A 16440-nucleotide genomic window follows, 5' to 3' on the forward strand; every position below is an offset into this window, starting at 1 on the left:
GGGCACAGATACGATTACTGCAGTACCTGCTTGATGCTTGGGATCCTGTTAACCAAGTGTTCCAGATTAGGGGCAAGTCCATCCCTTTGACCATAGTGGACATTTACTTCTTGACTGGGTTGTCAAGGCGGGGTGCCCCCATATCCCTTTCCGGTTCGGCCCGAGGGAGTGATTCCGTGAAAGATTATATCCGTCAGTATTGCAGGGAGGGATCTCAGCCGAGCAGAGACGGCAAGATTTCCATCTGTGATATTACCGACAGGTCCCTCAGGTCTATTCTGTACACGATTTGTAGGATGGCCGGTAGTGCATCCCCTCATGTTGCCAACAGGTCATATGTGCAGCACGCCCTGGAATGTCTTGAGCCGAAAGTTTTTAACTGGTGTGATGCAGTACTGGTTCAGATGAAAAACCAGCTGACCAAAGTAAAGGACAGGAGACTGAAGAACTTTGGCTTTGGTTCAGTTTTGACTGCCTTCACTTTGGAGAAGATACCCCTGATGCAACCTCAGTACATTATCCTCGACTTACCATCTCCCACTGAGCCACGCATGTAGAGGTGGGTTGACCACATGGCTAGACATGCAGGTCAATCTAAGATTACTGATGCCTTCTTTAGGTGGTTCGAGCGACAGGATATGGCTTTTTCCGAGTATCCATATATTGGCATGGACTTCCGAGGTGATCCGGATTTGGTATTACCGGATGGCGAGCAGTGGGGTGATCTCGGTAAATATTTTGACCTTATCACTGTTTACTATTTTTATTTATAATGTCCTTGTGCTTTACTCTATCAAGACTCTAATCAAACTCATGTGTGCATGCAGATGTGGGCCCCGTCCGTCCATCAGTTCATCCGAGAGTTCTGGCTGCTGCCCCAGCAGGGGAGGCCCCAGTGAGAGCTATTCTCCGTGACCTTGACTTGGCCGAGACTCTTGCAGATGTGCAGGAACAGGTCGAGGGTCTTACCTTCGGGATTCCGGATGTACGGATTGACGAGTTGCCTCTGCGATTGCAGCGACATACTGCTGGTGTTCCTAGACGATGGTCTCGTCTTCTGCGCATGATTGCACAGGCCGTGGCATGTTATCATGAGCATCACTAGGCTAGGGTGCCCCCCAGCCATTTTTGAGTTTTGGGGTCATATGACCGATTTTGTCTTGGTTACAGAACATTATATGTAAACCGTAAACAGTTATATATATTTTTGATTTTCGGGGTTTATTCCAGTTTTTATGTGATCCATGTATGAAACATCGATGATGCTTCTCTTTTTATCAAATTTGCAAATGTCTATCTAACACATAATTTGCTAATGAGTCGGTTAATGTGTTTAAGTTTCTGGAAATGTGTTGATATTGGATAAAATCAAACTGTCTTTCCAAGATTTTAACTCTTAGGAACTTGCGATAAATAGATGGATTTCGGACAGAGTAGGTACCATTGAGCTGTAGTACCACGAGCTGTGAGTCTAGCCTGACGACTAGCCGGCGTATGCCATGGGTGATGGCATCAGAGAGGAGCTCTATCAACGCGCTATACTCAGCGATATTATTTGTTGATTGACCAATACAGACCCCTCTGAAACTCATTAACTCACCGCTTGGGTTAAAAATGGCCCATGCTGCTGAGGATAGGTTCCTCGAACTACGACTCGCTCCGTCAGCATATCCAACCCATGGTTTCAATGGATTTGACATCTGCAACAAGCGTAAAAAGGCGGATTACTTCAACCGGAACAAACGCTTTAGCGAAAACAAAAATGTAACAAAAGCATACATGTTACTATTAGGCATAGTAACGCTTAAGGTACAACCCGTTGCGGGTTGCGCCAGTGGGATTCCGTCATAATCTACTAACTCGTAGGCACCTTTTGCTAACACACTTTTAACAATATAAGGGCCCATCCATAAGGACTTGAATTTCCCAGCTCCCAATTTATCGGATTCTTGGTCGTAAAGCAAGACCAAATCACCTTCCGAGAAGACACAAGATTTGACATTTTTGTCGAACTGCGCTTTGACTCGTTTCTTATGGGCTTCGTTGGCCAAGGCGGCATCACGACGGGTTTCATCCAATTGGATTAACTCCAAGAAATGAGCTTCTTCTTCTGAGGTTCCGGGGAGGAGATCAATTGCGAGTTTAAGGGACGAAATTTCACACTGGATTGGTAGGATCGCTTCCAGGCCATACACCAGTTGAAACGGTGTGAACCCAGTGGCATTCCTTACCGATGTTCGGTAGGCCCACAAAGCCGAGTACAGGATCAAATGCCATCTTCTTTTGTGAACCCCCACCATCCTTTGCAGCATGCGCTTCAGGACTTTGTTGATCGCTTCAACTTGTCCGTTAGCTTGCGGATAGTACGGAGTAGAGCTGTCGTGAGACAATCCTAGTTTGGCAGTTAATTCAACCATCATGTGATTGCGAAAATGCGATCCATGATCTGTTACTATGGCCTGTGGTACGCCGAATCTGGCGACTACATGATTAAAAAAGAATAGGGCTGCTGTTTCACCAGTGTTATCCAATGTAGGCATCGCCTCGGCCCATTTGGTAAAATAGTCAACTGCGACTATAATATACCCATGCCCCTTGGTGGCCCATGATTCCTCACAAACTTCCATCGGACATTCCTAAATTCAATGGAAATCCAGGCGAAGACCCATCGAATCACGTCATGACCTTTCATCTGTGGTGTTCATCGAACACTCTGAACGATGATTCAATAAGACTTCGCCTCTTCCAGAGGACATTGACAGGTCCGGCGGCTAAATGGTATATAGAATTGCCGAGAGCCTCTTTCGACAATTTCAGCTCCTTAGCCACGACTTTCTTAACCCATTTTCAATTACCTATCAGGTATGAAACAGGAACCGAGATACTGACCAACTTCAAACAGACGACAGCTACTCACATATTTGATCATATACATGAGTGGCGTCGTCGACGTAGGATGGTGAAAACATACGTTCCTGATCAACTATTAGCTGAATGGTTCATAAAGTCTCTACTTCCGGCTATAACAGAAGATGTGGCCAAGGGGGGAGTCGTAACAGAGGAGCAAGTCATTGCTCGTGCTCAATATTTAGACTTGGTATATACTCAGTCGGGCACGCTCTATGACAAAATACCAGATGCCCCCAGACCTGAATTTTCAATTCCTCCCCCTCCTAAATCGAATATTGACTCTCATGCCGGAGATGGCGTGATTGGCACTGCAAGCGCGGAGTCGAGAAAGGCTTCACCTCAGAAAGCCCGTAAGACTTCAGATCGAAATGCCCATGAAGAGATTCTTGCTTCGGAAGTAAATGCCATATCAGCAGATAAAGGCAAAGAAACCAATCAACTAGGAAGCAAGAAGAAACAAAACAAAGGGAAGAAGAAGCAACAGGATGGTCCGTCACCTGAAAAAGCTTCTTCAAGCTCTCCTAGGAAAGGGAAACAGAAAGAGAAGTCACCTGGTCCATGCTCCATATGTGACGAGGATCATTGGACACAAAATTGTCCATACAAAGCTGAGCTCAAGAGATTCTTTAAAAGTCCAAAGAACCCAGCGGTGTTGACGGACCTGTTTCCCAACCCAGGTCAAAATATGGTTGATAGTGGAAATGCTTCCCCGTCGCAAGTGCTGATGTTGTCGATCTCTAAGCAGCAAAATGATGCTTTGATTTCGACAAGGAGCAAAGATTACGGGAATCCGCAACTGTCGAACGAAAAAGGTAAAGATCAACCTAGTAGTTCGACGACAACTTCGACAGAAGTTGTCCCACCTATAATGCCAGAATTAACGATAAAACCACCTAAGGGTGTAGTACACAAGTCGACGTTTAATCCTCGTGCCAGAGCGGCGCAGCATTATAACATAGTGGAAGATTTGGCTCAATCGCCATCCGCTATGTCGACTCTAGAAGTACTACAAAATTGTCCATCCCAAAGGATTCCAATCTTGTGTCCTTTGATCACAAAGGGTATGACCCCCAGTTACCAGCTCAACTAGCTTTCCTTATTCAGGTGAAGGCCCTCAACAAAACTGTTCACAGAACAATTATTGACGAGGGGGCATCGACATGTATTATGTCGATGAGCTGCTGGAAAACGCTAGGGTCGCCAACCTTGTCGAGATCTTCGACAACACTAAAGGCTTTCGACGGTAGGACATATACCCCTTACGGTATCCTAAGTAACTTGAAAGTTGAACTAGGAGGAAAACCAGTAGAGATTGATGTTGAAGCCATAGATGGAAATCTGGATTACAACATCCTACTAGGAAGACCATGGATTTATGCCATGGCAGCTGTCGTGTCGACTTATTTTAGGAAGATCGCATTCCCGTTTGAAGGGGGGATTACGGTCGTCGACCAACAGAACTTCCTCCTTAATGGTTCACAAGTTACGGGAAGCATTCCCATGGTCCATGAGAGCGACCATTCAATTCAAGATATAGGAGTAGGCTTGTTGAAAGACCCCACGATGATGGGAACTTTCTCGCTACCAAATCATACGTACATAGGAAATGTACCATTGGTGGCTACCTGCAACATGATATCTTCCACGAAGGTCGCAAAAGACAAAGTCATCATGGATCGGGCAATGGTTTTACACCCAAGCCCAATCGAAATATTGTAGCAATCAATATTTCAGGCATGGGAGGCGAGCCCAAATCAACGCTCGTCAAGCATGTGGGTAGATAGGTCAGGAGAATGTGGAACCCCTTTGGATCCTTGGTCACGAGTGCATGCAAGTGACGAAGGGATCCTGCAATCAATGATGATTAAGGGGGCACCATGGGATGATAACCACCATCGTTCCCTTCCAGAGGAAGATACTCAAGGCGACCTTTATCACCCTTCAGTATTTGAATTCCTAACAAATACTGTAAATACGGTGGATTCCGAGAGAAACCTATCCAATATAGAAGAGACTATAGCCATAGATATCTCGACAAAAACAGACATTGTAGAGAATATTTATGTTGGCAAAGGTTGTTCCCCTTCAGAACAAGAAATATATAAAGCTCTTTTCCGCGAATTTAGAGATGTCTTTGCTTGGTCATATGATGAAATGCCAGGCATCGACTCGAGTATCGTTGAACATGAAATTAAGATGTATCCTGATGTCAAACCAGTGAGACAATGGCTTCGGCAGGTGCACCCCAAGAAAGCCGCTGCCATTAAGGCGGAAGTTGAAAAGCTCCTCCATGTTGGTTTCATCTACCCGGTTCCTCTAACCCATTGGGTATCGAATATTGTCCCTGTTATGAAGAAACAAGGAACAATACGAGTGTGCGTCGATTATAGGGATGTAAATCAAGCTTGTCCAAAGGACAACTACCCTACACCCTTCATCGACCAAATAATTGATGAATGCGCCGGATGTGAAATCTTTTCGTTTATGGACGGATTTTCCGGGTATAATCAAATTAATATCCGCCCACAGGACCAGTCAAAGACTGCATTTATTTGTCCGTGGGGCACATTCGCTTATCGAAAATTACCCTTTGGTTTAAAGAACGCAGGGGCGACGTTTCAGAGAGCAATGAATTATGCTTTCCATGACATCAAGAACATCGTTCAACCTTATCTTGACGATCTTCCGGCTCATTCGCAAAAGCGGACTGATCATCCGCATCATTTAAGAGCAATATTTCTACGTTGCCGACACTACAAAATAAGACTCAATCCACACAAATGTGTGTTTTGCGTCGGTTCTGGTCGTCTACTTGGCTTTATAGTCTCCAAGGATGGGATTCGTCTCGACCCTTGCAAGGTGCAGGCGATCATTAATTTGCCTCCACCTTCAAACTTGCTTCAGATTCAGAAACTCCAAGGGAAAGCAAACTTTCTGAGGAGGTTCATTCCAAATTACGCAGAACTTGCTAAAGGTTATACCCGTCTCCTGAAAAAGGATGTACCTTTCGTCTGGGACCAGGTTGCACAAGCTTCCTTTGATGCTTTGAAAGAAGCGCTAGTCAAAGCATCATTAATGTACGCCCCAGACTATCTAAGGGATTTTAACCTGTATCTGGCTGCAGCAGATACGACCATTGCGATGGTTTTAGTTCAAGAAGTCGATGGAATAGAACACCCTATATATTATTTAAGTAAAAACTTAAATGATACAGAAAGCAAATATTCTCATGTTGAAAAGCTGGCATTAGCAGCTGTTCAAGCGATTCAAAGATTTCGACATTATGTCCTCTTTAGGAAGACCACTGTATTGTCAGACTGCAACCCCATGACTTATATACTGTCGCGACAGTTGCTTGGGGGCAAATATTCAAAGTGGATAGCTATCCTTCAAGAGTTTGATCTGGAATTTGTGAAATCCAAATCAAAGAAAGCTTTAGTTTTCGCAGAATTATTATGCGATCTCCCGTCATCGTACAACGATGAAACGTCCAAAGAATCGATCGTGGACGAAAGTTTGTTTCTGATATCAGCAAGTGATGAGTGGTATGGAGATATAATAGTTTATCTCCAAACCCAAAAGTTTCGGCCAGACACCTCTCACTCAGAACAAAAACGCATTCGATACCAAGCAAAAGACTACATGATCGTCGGTGATACGCTTTACCGTCGTGGTGTCGATACAGTCCTGAGAAGGTGTCTAACCCATGAGGAAGCCGAAAAAGCCCTGAATGAATGTCATTCAGGCACCTGTGGGGGGCATCAATCTGGATATGCTACAACACAAAGAATCTTACGAGCAGGATACTTCTGGCCGACCATGTTCAAAGATTGCATAACCGCAGTTAGAAGTTGCCATGCATGTCAGATTTTTGATAGCAAAACCAGAAGACCCCCCGCTCCTTTACAGCCAATAATAGCTGTGGGGCCTTTCGCCAAGTGGGGCATCGATTTCATGCAATGTAACCCCACCTCGACCGAGGGGCATGGGTATATTATAGTCGCAGTTGACTATTTTACCAAATGGGCCGAGGCGATGCCTACATTGGATAACACTGGTGAAACAACAGTCCTATTCCTTTTTAATCATGTAGTCGCCAGATTCGGCGTACCACAGGCCATAGTAACAGATCATGGATCGCATTTTCGCAATCACATGATTGTTGAATTAACTGCCAAACTAGGATTGTCTCACGACAGCTCTACTCCGTACTATCCGCAAGCTAACAGACAAGTTGAAGCGATCAACAAAGTCCTGAAGCGCATGCTGCAAAGGATGGTGGGGGTTCACAAAAGAAGATGGCATTTGATCCTGTACTCGGCTTTGTGGGCCTACCGAACATCGGTAAGGAATGCCACTGGGTTCACACCGTTTCAACTGGTGTATGGCCTGGAAGCGATCCTACCAATCCAGTGTGAAATTTCGTCCCTTAAACTCGCAATTGATCTCCTCCCCGGAACCTCAGAAGAAGAAGCTCGTTTCTTGGAGTTAATCCAGTTGGATGAAACCCGTCGTGATGCCGCCTTGGCCAACGAAGCCCATAAGAAACGAGTCAAAGCGCAGTTCGACAAAAATGTCAAACCTCGTGTCTTCTCGGAAGGTGATTTGGTCTTGCTTTACGACCAAGAATCCGATAAATTGGGAGCTGGGAAATTCAAGTCCTTATGGATGGGCCCTTATATTGTTAAAAGTGTGTTAGCAAAAGGTGCCTACGAGTTAGTAGATTATGACGGAATCCCACTGGCGCAACCCCGCAACGGGTTGTACCTTAAGCGTTACTATGCCTAATAGTAACCTGTATGCTTTTGTTACATTTTTGTTTTCGCTAAAGCGTTTGTTCCGGTTGAAGTAATCCGCCTTTTTACGCTTGTTGCAGATGTCAAATCCATTGGAACCATGGGTTGGATATGCTGACGGAGCGAGTCGTAGTTCGAGGAACCTATCCTCAGCAGCATGGGCCATTTTTAACCCAAGCGGTGAGTTAATGAGTTTCAGAGGGGTCTGTATTGGTCAATCAACAAATAATATCGCTGAGTATAGCGCGTTGATAGAGCTCCTCTCTGATGCCATCACCCATGGCATACGTCGGCTAGTCGTCAGGCTAGACTCACAGCTCGTGGTACTACAACTCAATGGTACCTACTCTGTCCGAAATCCAGCTATTTATCGCAAGTTCCTAAGAGTTAAAATCTTGGAAAGACAGTTTGATTTTATCCAATATCAACACATTTCCAGAAACTTAAACACATTAACCGACTCATTAGCAAATTATGTGTTAGATAGACATTTGCAAATTTGATAAAAAGAGAAGCATCATCGATGTTTCATACATGGATCACATAAAAATTGGAATAAACCCCGAAAATCAAAAATATATATAACTGTTTACGGTTTACATATAATGTTCTGTAACCAAGACAAAATCGGTCATATGACCCCAAAACTCAAAAATGGCTGGGGGGCACCCTAGCCTAGTGATGCTCATGATAACATGCCACGGCCTGTGCAATCATGCGCAGAAGACGAGACCATCGTCTAGGAACACCAGCAGTATGTCGCTGCAATCGCAGAGGCAACTCGTCAATCCGTACATCCGGAATCCCGAAGGTAAGACCCTCGACCTGTTCCTGCACATCTGCAAGAGTCTCGGCCAAGTCAAGGTCACGGAGAATAGCTCTCCCTGGAGCCTCCCCTGCTGGGGCAGCAGCCGGAACTATCGGACGAACTGCTGGACGGACGGGGCCCACATCTGCATGCACACATGAGTTTGATTAGAGTCTTGATAGAGTAAAGCACAAGGACATTATAAATAAAAACAGTAAACAGTGATAAGGTCAAAATATTTACCGAGATCACCCCACTGCTCGCCATCCGGTAATACCAAATCCGGATCACCTCGGAAGTCCATGCCAATATATGGATACTCGGAAAAAGCCATATCCTGTCGCTCGAACCACCTAAAGAAGGCATCAGTAATCTTAGATTGACCTGCATGTCTAGCCATGTGGTCAACCCACCTCTGCATGCGTGGCTCAGTGGGAGATGGTAAGTCGAGGATAATGTACTGAGGTTGCATCAGGGGTATCTTCTCCAAAGCGAAGGCAGTCAAAACTGAACCGAAGCCAAAGTTCTTCAGTCTCCTGTCCTTTACTTTGGTCAGCTGGTTTTTCATCTGAACCAGTACTGCATCACACCAGTTAAAAACTTTCGGCTCAAGACATTCCAGGGCGTGCTGCACATATGACCTGTTGGCAACATGAGGGGATGCACTACCGGCCATCCTACAAATCGTGTACAGAATAGACCTGAGGGACCTGTCGGTAATATCACAGATGGAAATCTTGCCGTCTCTGCTCGGCTGAGATCCCTCCCTGCAATACTGACGGATATAATCTTTCACGGAATCACTCCCTCGGGCCGAACCGGAAAGGGATATGGGGGCACCCCGCCTTGACAACCCAGTCAAGAAGTAAATGTCCACTATGGTCAAAGGGATGGACTTGCCCCTAATCTGGAACACTTGGTTAACAGGATCCCAAGCATCAAGCAGGTACTGCAGTAATCGTATCTGTGCCCTCATGCTGGATATGCGGAAGAATTTTAGCAAGCCACAGTTCCGCAACGCGCTCACAGTAACAGGATCATGGAGGGCAATCATGTCCTCCTCTTCATGCTCTCGTTCTCGCCACGTAAGAGTCATTCTGCTCCAATAAACTCTGCAAAACAAACAAGAGGAGGAGTAAGATCCCTGACTCAGTGAAGAAAATGGCAAAATTCTCATGAAAAAACATGCAACCAAGAAGTTTTCTGCGCCCAACGCAGGTAGAGAAGGGTCTACCTGCGTTGGGGAACAAACTGCCTTTGAAAAAGAGGACCCCCAACGCAGGTTTCGATATAGGGCACCTGCGCTGATGGCAGAGCGCCCTAGAGAAACCCCAGGGGCTCATGGGGGCAGGAAAACAAGCATGAAACTGAGAAATAAGACCATGAAAAGATAGAGCTAGGGTTTAGCTCCTACCTGGTGAAAACGACGCTGAAAATCGTCCACAGAATCTCCCGAAATCAGCTGGTGAAAAATCAAGAGGAAGAGGCACCTCCAAAGCTCCAACAAACCAAATGCACATGAAATGGTAAAATGAGAGGTAAAAACATCTTTTAATTGCTTTTTACGTAGTTCAAAGTAAAATATTAGTATTTTTACTTCATGTTATCCGTTTCTAACAAAGTTTGTTGCAGCAATTGATGAAAACAGTACTATCTCTGAAAAGAAAAAACTAGTCATGGTGAAATATGAGTTTGACCTTATCAAACGAGCAGTTTTGGCAAAGTTCATGCTCGTTAAAAAATAAACGCAAGATCCGAGCAGTTTTAATGCGGAAATTCATGCTCGTTAAAAAATAAACGTAAGCTTGTGAGCATGCTTCCCCCAGTGTTCAAGCTCATTCAGAAAAATGAACTGGTAAATAACCATTTGAGACCGTAAATTCATCAGCCGTAAAAGCCTTGGTCGTGTTTGTGCACCATCACCTCCACTTGTCATTTGGCCGATCATTCACATCCACTTGATTGTTTACCCATTTTGAGGAACAACTGCGAAGAGTGATTTCACCTAGCCATCTTTGTAATACTGCCGTGATTGGAAAATTCCAACCTGTACCTGGAATCTGCTGCTATCCCTGTTTATCACTCGTTCCTCAAAAGACGAGTCTTCTTTGAGCTCTTTTCACTGGCTCGTAAAATATGAAAAGTTTGCCGAGTTTTGGCCTTCCAGCTCGTTAAAAGGACCGGAAGAGCTATCCCTCCTCTAGATTTTAATCTTTTTGGACCTGAGGGATTATTGCACAAAAAGATCGAGCGCTTGTCTGGTTCGGCTCGATAAAGATATCGAACATTCATCCCTTCTGTATTGTTTTATACTTTTTTGGACTTAAGGGATTAGATGACGAAAAAGGACCCCTGGAGTCTACTTTATGTACACTTTTCAGACTCTCTAAAAATGAAAAGGACCGAGTTGTCTTTGTCGCTGGACTCGTTAAAAATATTAGATAGCGACAAACTTGTCTTTAGACAAGAACGAGTTTCCCTATCGCTAGGCTCATTAAAAACATAGCGATGGGCTTGCCCGAAGGGCAGGTTATAGATCAAGCATATGTTATCCTCCTCAAGTTTGTCAAAAAATAAAGAGGTACTGGTCAGAAATGACTGGGGAAAAATTGGGAAGAACCTCAAAGCTTAATGGTAGCAAGTCGCTCTTGAACATGACACTTTTGCCTCCGTAAATATCGGGTTGGGTTATTATCATTCACCGTTCCCTTCACCATGGTCTCGCCATACCATCCATACATGGGGTAATGCTACCGATCCATCTCATCAGTGTCGTTATATGTTCAAGAGATGTCATTCAGAAAGTGTCAACCAGGTCCCATCCACTACCGTACATCATCTTTCATCCTTCCATGACCGCCACCCTGAATCATATTTCACAGAGCGTTTTCACCAATCATCACTAGCTCCGTTCCGTGTCACTGATGTGGGATTCATTAAGGCCCTCCTTTGACGGATCACTTCTTGTCGACATCAGCTCATTATCCAAGAAGTTGATCTAGGAACACCCCCTCAGTACTTTGAAGCTTGCATGCCTCAATGGCAAGTTTCTCACTCCCGGCGATAGGTATACATTAATGACCTTCGACCAGGAGACTTTGCGTGGTGTTCGACGTCAGATCCTATATTCACACCACGTGAATTGTGCTGCAGTACCTTGAGGGTCATCATCATTATCGGTGATTCCTCTCGCGCTTGTTAACAGTTTACATTATTGACTGGTAATCAAGCGATGTCTTTCCATGTTCGACTTCAAGAAATTATCACATGGATCGACTTGTACTAATGTGAAGATCGGACAAGTTTGAAGACCCCGGATCTAGTTTCATCCATCCGGGCTGCGATATATATTCAGGAGATAAAAACATAGACATGTGCAGCAGATGATTATCCTACTAAAAGGATGATAATTAAAAGCAGAGAATTATCCGTCTATTATCAGACGATCGTCTGTTTATGTACATCAAATGTATTTATAAAGCTGAGCATGGGAAATGCCCGCCTCAGCTAGATCATGAAAAGAAAGTATGAAAAGATAATGTATTGTATTGTATTTTGTTACAGGTCACCTCCCGGCGATTGAATGAACTTCGGATCCTCCTAATAAAGCATTTCACCCGATAAACGACCTCATACTTTAGGGGGCAACTGTTATAGACATTTTTGTGCCTTACAACATAGAGCATGAAATGTCAATAATCTAAGGGATCCAAAGTCCCTAAACAAGTTGTTCTTACCCTTAGAGGAACAAGGTCAGCAAACCACAGCACTACAGTTCAGTTCTCCACTGAAAAACACTCAAAAACAGGTCAGTTTTGGATCATTGCAGCTGCTCCACTAGGCATCTGCGCTGCATAGCAGGTACAACAAAGGCTACCTGCGTTGCATAGCAGGTAGAACAAAGGCTACCTGCGTTGGGCGTACTTGGACATGTGGAGGAATCTTTTTCTCAAAGTGCCAGTGTCCAGGAAGCTTCCAAAAAGACACTTGATCATAAGATTCGCCTAATGATGAGTTAAGAGCTTCTAAAACTCCAAGTGGAAGACAGAAACTCCGAGTGAAGAACTGAAGAACAACTGGTGTTGAAGAGGACAACAAGTCACACATCAAGCTGGCTTATCTTCACTCCAAAACTCTATATAAGGATCTCATCCCATGGGATCTGGAGGGCGGAATTCAGTGCAAAGAATCGTTGTTGGTTTGCAGTTGAGAGTATTGGGTGATTGCTTGAGGGAGGTGAAGAAGAGATTTCTCTCCGTCGGGAAGGTGATGCTGGATTGGACCTCTCATGGTTGTATCACCGCCTGAACCTTACTTCCATATATTAATAAATCATTTGAGGTTCTTCTATTCGCATGTGTTTCAATGATGAATTGTCTTACTTGCGTCTTTGATTTATGCTAATCCTTGAATCATTTATGCATGCATGCCTCTTGTAGTTTCCTTTTCTTGTCTTATTTGCAGGATCTCGTGTAGCTGGGCTCGTGAAAGGACTTGGAGCTGGGAGCAAGCGGCAAACAAAGGAGATAGGATCGACCATTTGTGCAAGACATCGGTAAGTGGATCTATCCCTTTTATCTCTTGCATGTCATAAAGAAGAAACTTTAGATAGCTTTGCTTTCAGCTGTTGCTAAGGAACTGTCACCCTTAGAGTGGGTTAGGGTCATTCCGAGTTGGATACTTTCCCCCACAACACTAATTAATGTTGAACTTGGGTCAACCCACCTCAAGCAAACAAATGGTTTCGTTTCCAGGACCGAAATTTTCATAAGAGATTTGTGATGTCGTATCACTAGAATCTGACTAAGAAAGAGATTGGAGACTGGTTGGATAGAAATATCCATGAATTCATGGTGCAGGAGAATAGAAACCCATGACTAACAAAGGAACAGTGCCTGGATAGGTACCTATATATAGAGATCCACAAGATATTTTTCTGCTCCTTTCTGATTGATATATACGATCGGATCGTGAAGCTAGTAGATAGCCAAGGAAGGTGGAAACTTGAAGGTCCTATTGTGTGGACCCCAGAGATAGTGCGAAGGTTGGAAGCATCAGAGGATAAGATCGCTATGCTATCAATCATTGGCTCGATCATGTCATAGGAGGATTTAAAGCTAAATTTGAGGTCGACACCTTAGTCAACTACAATGAGGCGAAGAAACGGTTTTTCAAAGGACCACAAGGTAAGTACATGAAATTTTTGAATACCTGGATTAAAATGTTATTGTGTGAAAAATGGGTTATGCAGCTACCTTGATGTCTGGGGCTACACAAAGTGGAAAAAATTACAAAAACGAAGGAAAAAAGGGTCATGAATATAGTCCGTTGATTTCACCTCCGTGAGGTGACGAAGAGGGAATACCGTAGGTTTCTCTGTGAAGTTCTATTCAAGTAATAAGCCAAGGATACCCACAAATACCACCTCCACCTACACGACCTCCAACTTCACCACCATCAACTACGAATTCACTCGTACCACCTCCACCTCCACCGCAGTTTAGTATGGCAAATTCAGTGAAGCTACCTTTGTTCAAAGGCTTGGGGAATGAGGATCCAGGCCAATTCTGGTTCATTAAAAGTTGTATGGGAATCTCAGGGAATTACATATGATAACATGAAGAAGGCAACATTGGTTAGTGATCTACAGGATCATGTGCTAACTTGGTATATCAAGTATGCTAATGATAAACTGCATGCTGGAGTAGCAAACATGTAGACACCATTGAATAGAGAATTCATTAGGCCTAAATCTGAAGCACAGTAGATTGTACAGTTCAAAGAAATCACAATGTAACTAAGCGAGACACCTTGGGAAATCGATCAGAAGTTGAAGTGTAATATCCGTGAAGCTAACATGAACCTAACAGACAGACAACATCGCGAGTAGTTTGTGACTTTGCTCCTTCCACACTTAAGGGTTGCACTGTCACATCAGAAGATAAAAACTCAGGTAGAGGCCTTGGAGATCGCAATGAGGTTGTATGAAACACCGATGCAGGATCCAAATCTGGGGGTTCATCAGATCCATGCGCAGCTGAAAAATTTGTGTCTTGAGATGCAAATCTTGAAGTGTTCAATTATGGTATGTTCTATGCTTATAACAGTTTACGTTTTTTTCTTATTATATTCCACAAATTAGCAATCACATGTACATAAAGTAAAGTGCAGATAGAACATTAAACGATCGATAGAAAAAAAGCCGAGACAAGAGACACAAGATGTGGCGGCTAGCCAGGTACAAACCGCACAATGTGTGGGGAAACCCTTTGATCAAATCTTCTTTTATCTTCAATAATTTAGTAGAGAGAAATAGTACAATAAATCTGATTCATATCAGCAGTAGCAAACCCTAGATCAACAACATCAGCATTAGCGACTTCATTATCAAACTAGGGCAGACAATATCTCATAAACCGACCGTCAGATTGACTTCATTCCACCACCAAAAGTTGCAAATTCCAGAGGAGGTTCAGATGAACCTATAGTGCAGTTTAGATGAGGAGATATTCTAGGCCACGTAGGTCAATCTTTACTTCTGCAGTTGCAGCTTCAGTTTCAGCAGTTTCCGGCTTCAAACTAGGGCAGTCGATATCTTGCAAACCATTCGTTGGATTGACTTCATTCCACCACCAAAAGTTGCGGCTTTCAGAGGAGATCCAGATGGACCTATAACACAGTTCCAAAGAGGAGATCTTCTAGGCCACGCAGGTCAATATTTGGATCTGCAGTTGCAGCTTCAGTTTCAACATCTTCTGACTTCACATGTGTGAGAGAGAGACCCATTTTTGCGCAGTAGAGAAGAGACTCATTTCTGCGCAGTAGAGAGAGAGAGATGTGATGAGAAGAGTGAGTGAAAATGAGGAAAAGTCCTCTTATATTTATACACAATGTTGTTGTTTGAATAGATGTAACTGTTGGGCTTCTGAACCTACATGAGTTATAGTTCGGCTTGATAATAATTCCATAATCAAAATAAATTCATATCTCCATGAATACTTATCGGAATCGGATGATATTTATATCAATCCTACACCTCTCGACAAAAGGAATCTAATAAAAATATTATCAGCCATGAATAAGATGACCCACATGAATTTTTGCCTTGGTTGCCAATTTTAACCCTCCCTCTCAACCAGGGAGAATTCATCTGCAATCTGACTATTGGTCGTTACTATTCATCCATCAAATGCACTGCCCTGTACAACCTGACCCTTGCCCTACTCTACTCTATTCTGCCTGTTTTGCTTTGTCTTGTTCTACCCTGTACTGGTCGGTACTGTTTTGATCTATTCTGCTCTGCTCTTGCATTGTTCTGTTCTGCTCTGCTTTTGTCTGAATTATGAAGAAGAAGAAATGATCGAGGATGTATCATACTGACTCAAAGTGAGTCTCAAAGTATGTACCACTGGTCCCAGACCAGTCTCAACCAACCCGAAGTCAGCATCATAGTGAGTACAACTCCACTGGTCTTAGACCAGTATCATACTCCACTGACTCAAAGTCAGTCTCAGAGTGCGTACCACTGGTCCCAGACCAGTCTCAGCCGACCCGAAGTCAACTTCATAGTAAGTACCACTCCTACCACTGGTCCCAAACTAGTATCGTAGTCTCAGAGAGTGTACCACTAGTACCAGACCAGTCTCAACTGACCCAAAGTCAACGTCATAGTATGTACCACTCTCACTAGTCCCAGACCAGTCTCGACCGACCCGAAGTCAGCGTCATAGTATGGTACAACTCCTACCACTGGTCCCAGACCAGTATCATTGATCCCAGATCAATGGAGGTCATCCTAGTGTAGGGAGTATGGTAGATACAACGATGCATCCATTAGTACTACTATGGTCCCTAACTTCATTTCCCTGCTCATTGATCAGATGAGAGGTACTTCCCATGAGTCCCAGACTGCATGGGTAGGATGCC

Source organism: Pinus tabuliformis, chromosome 2_1 (assembly GCF_031772625.1).
Source record: "Pinus tabuliformis cultivar Carrire ecotype Pingquan chromosome 2_1, CPIR1, whole genome shotgun sequence".
Lineage (NCBI taxonomy): Eukaryota > Viridiplantae > Streptophyta > Pinopsida > Pinales > Pinaceae > Pinus > Pinus tabuliformis.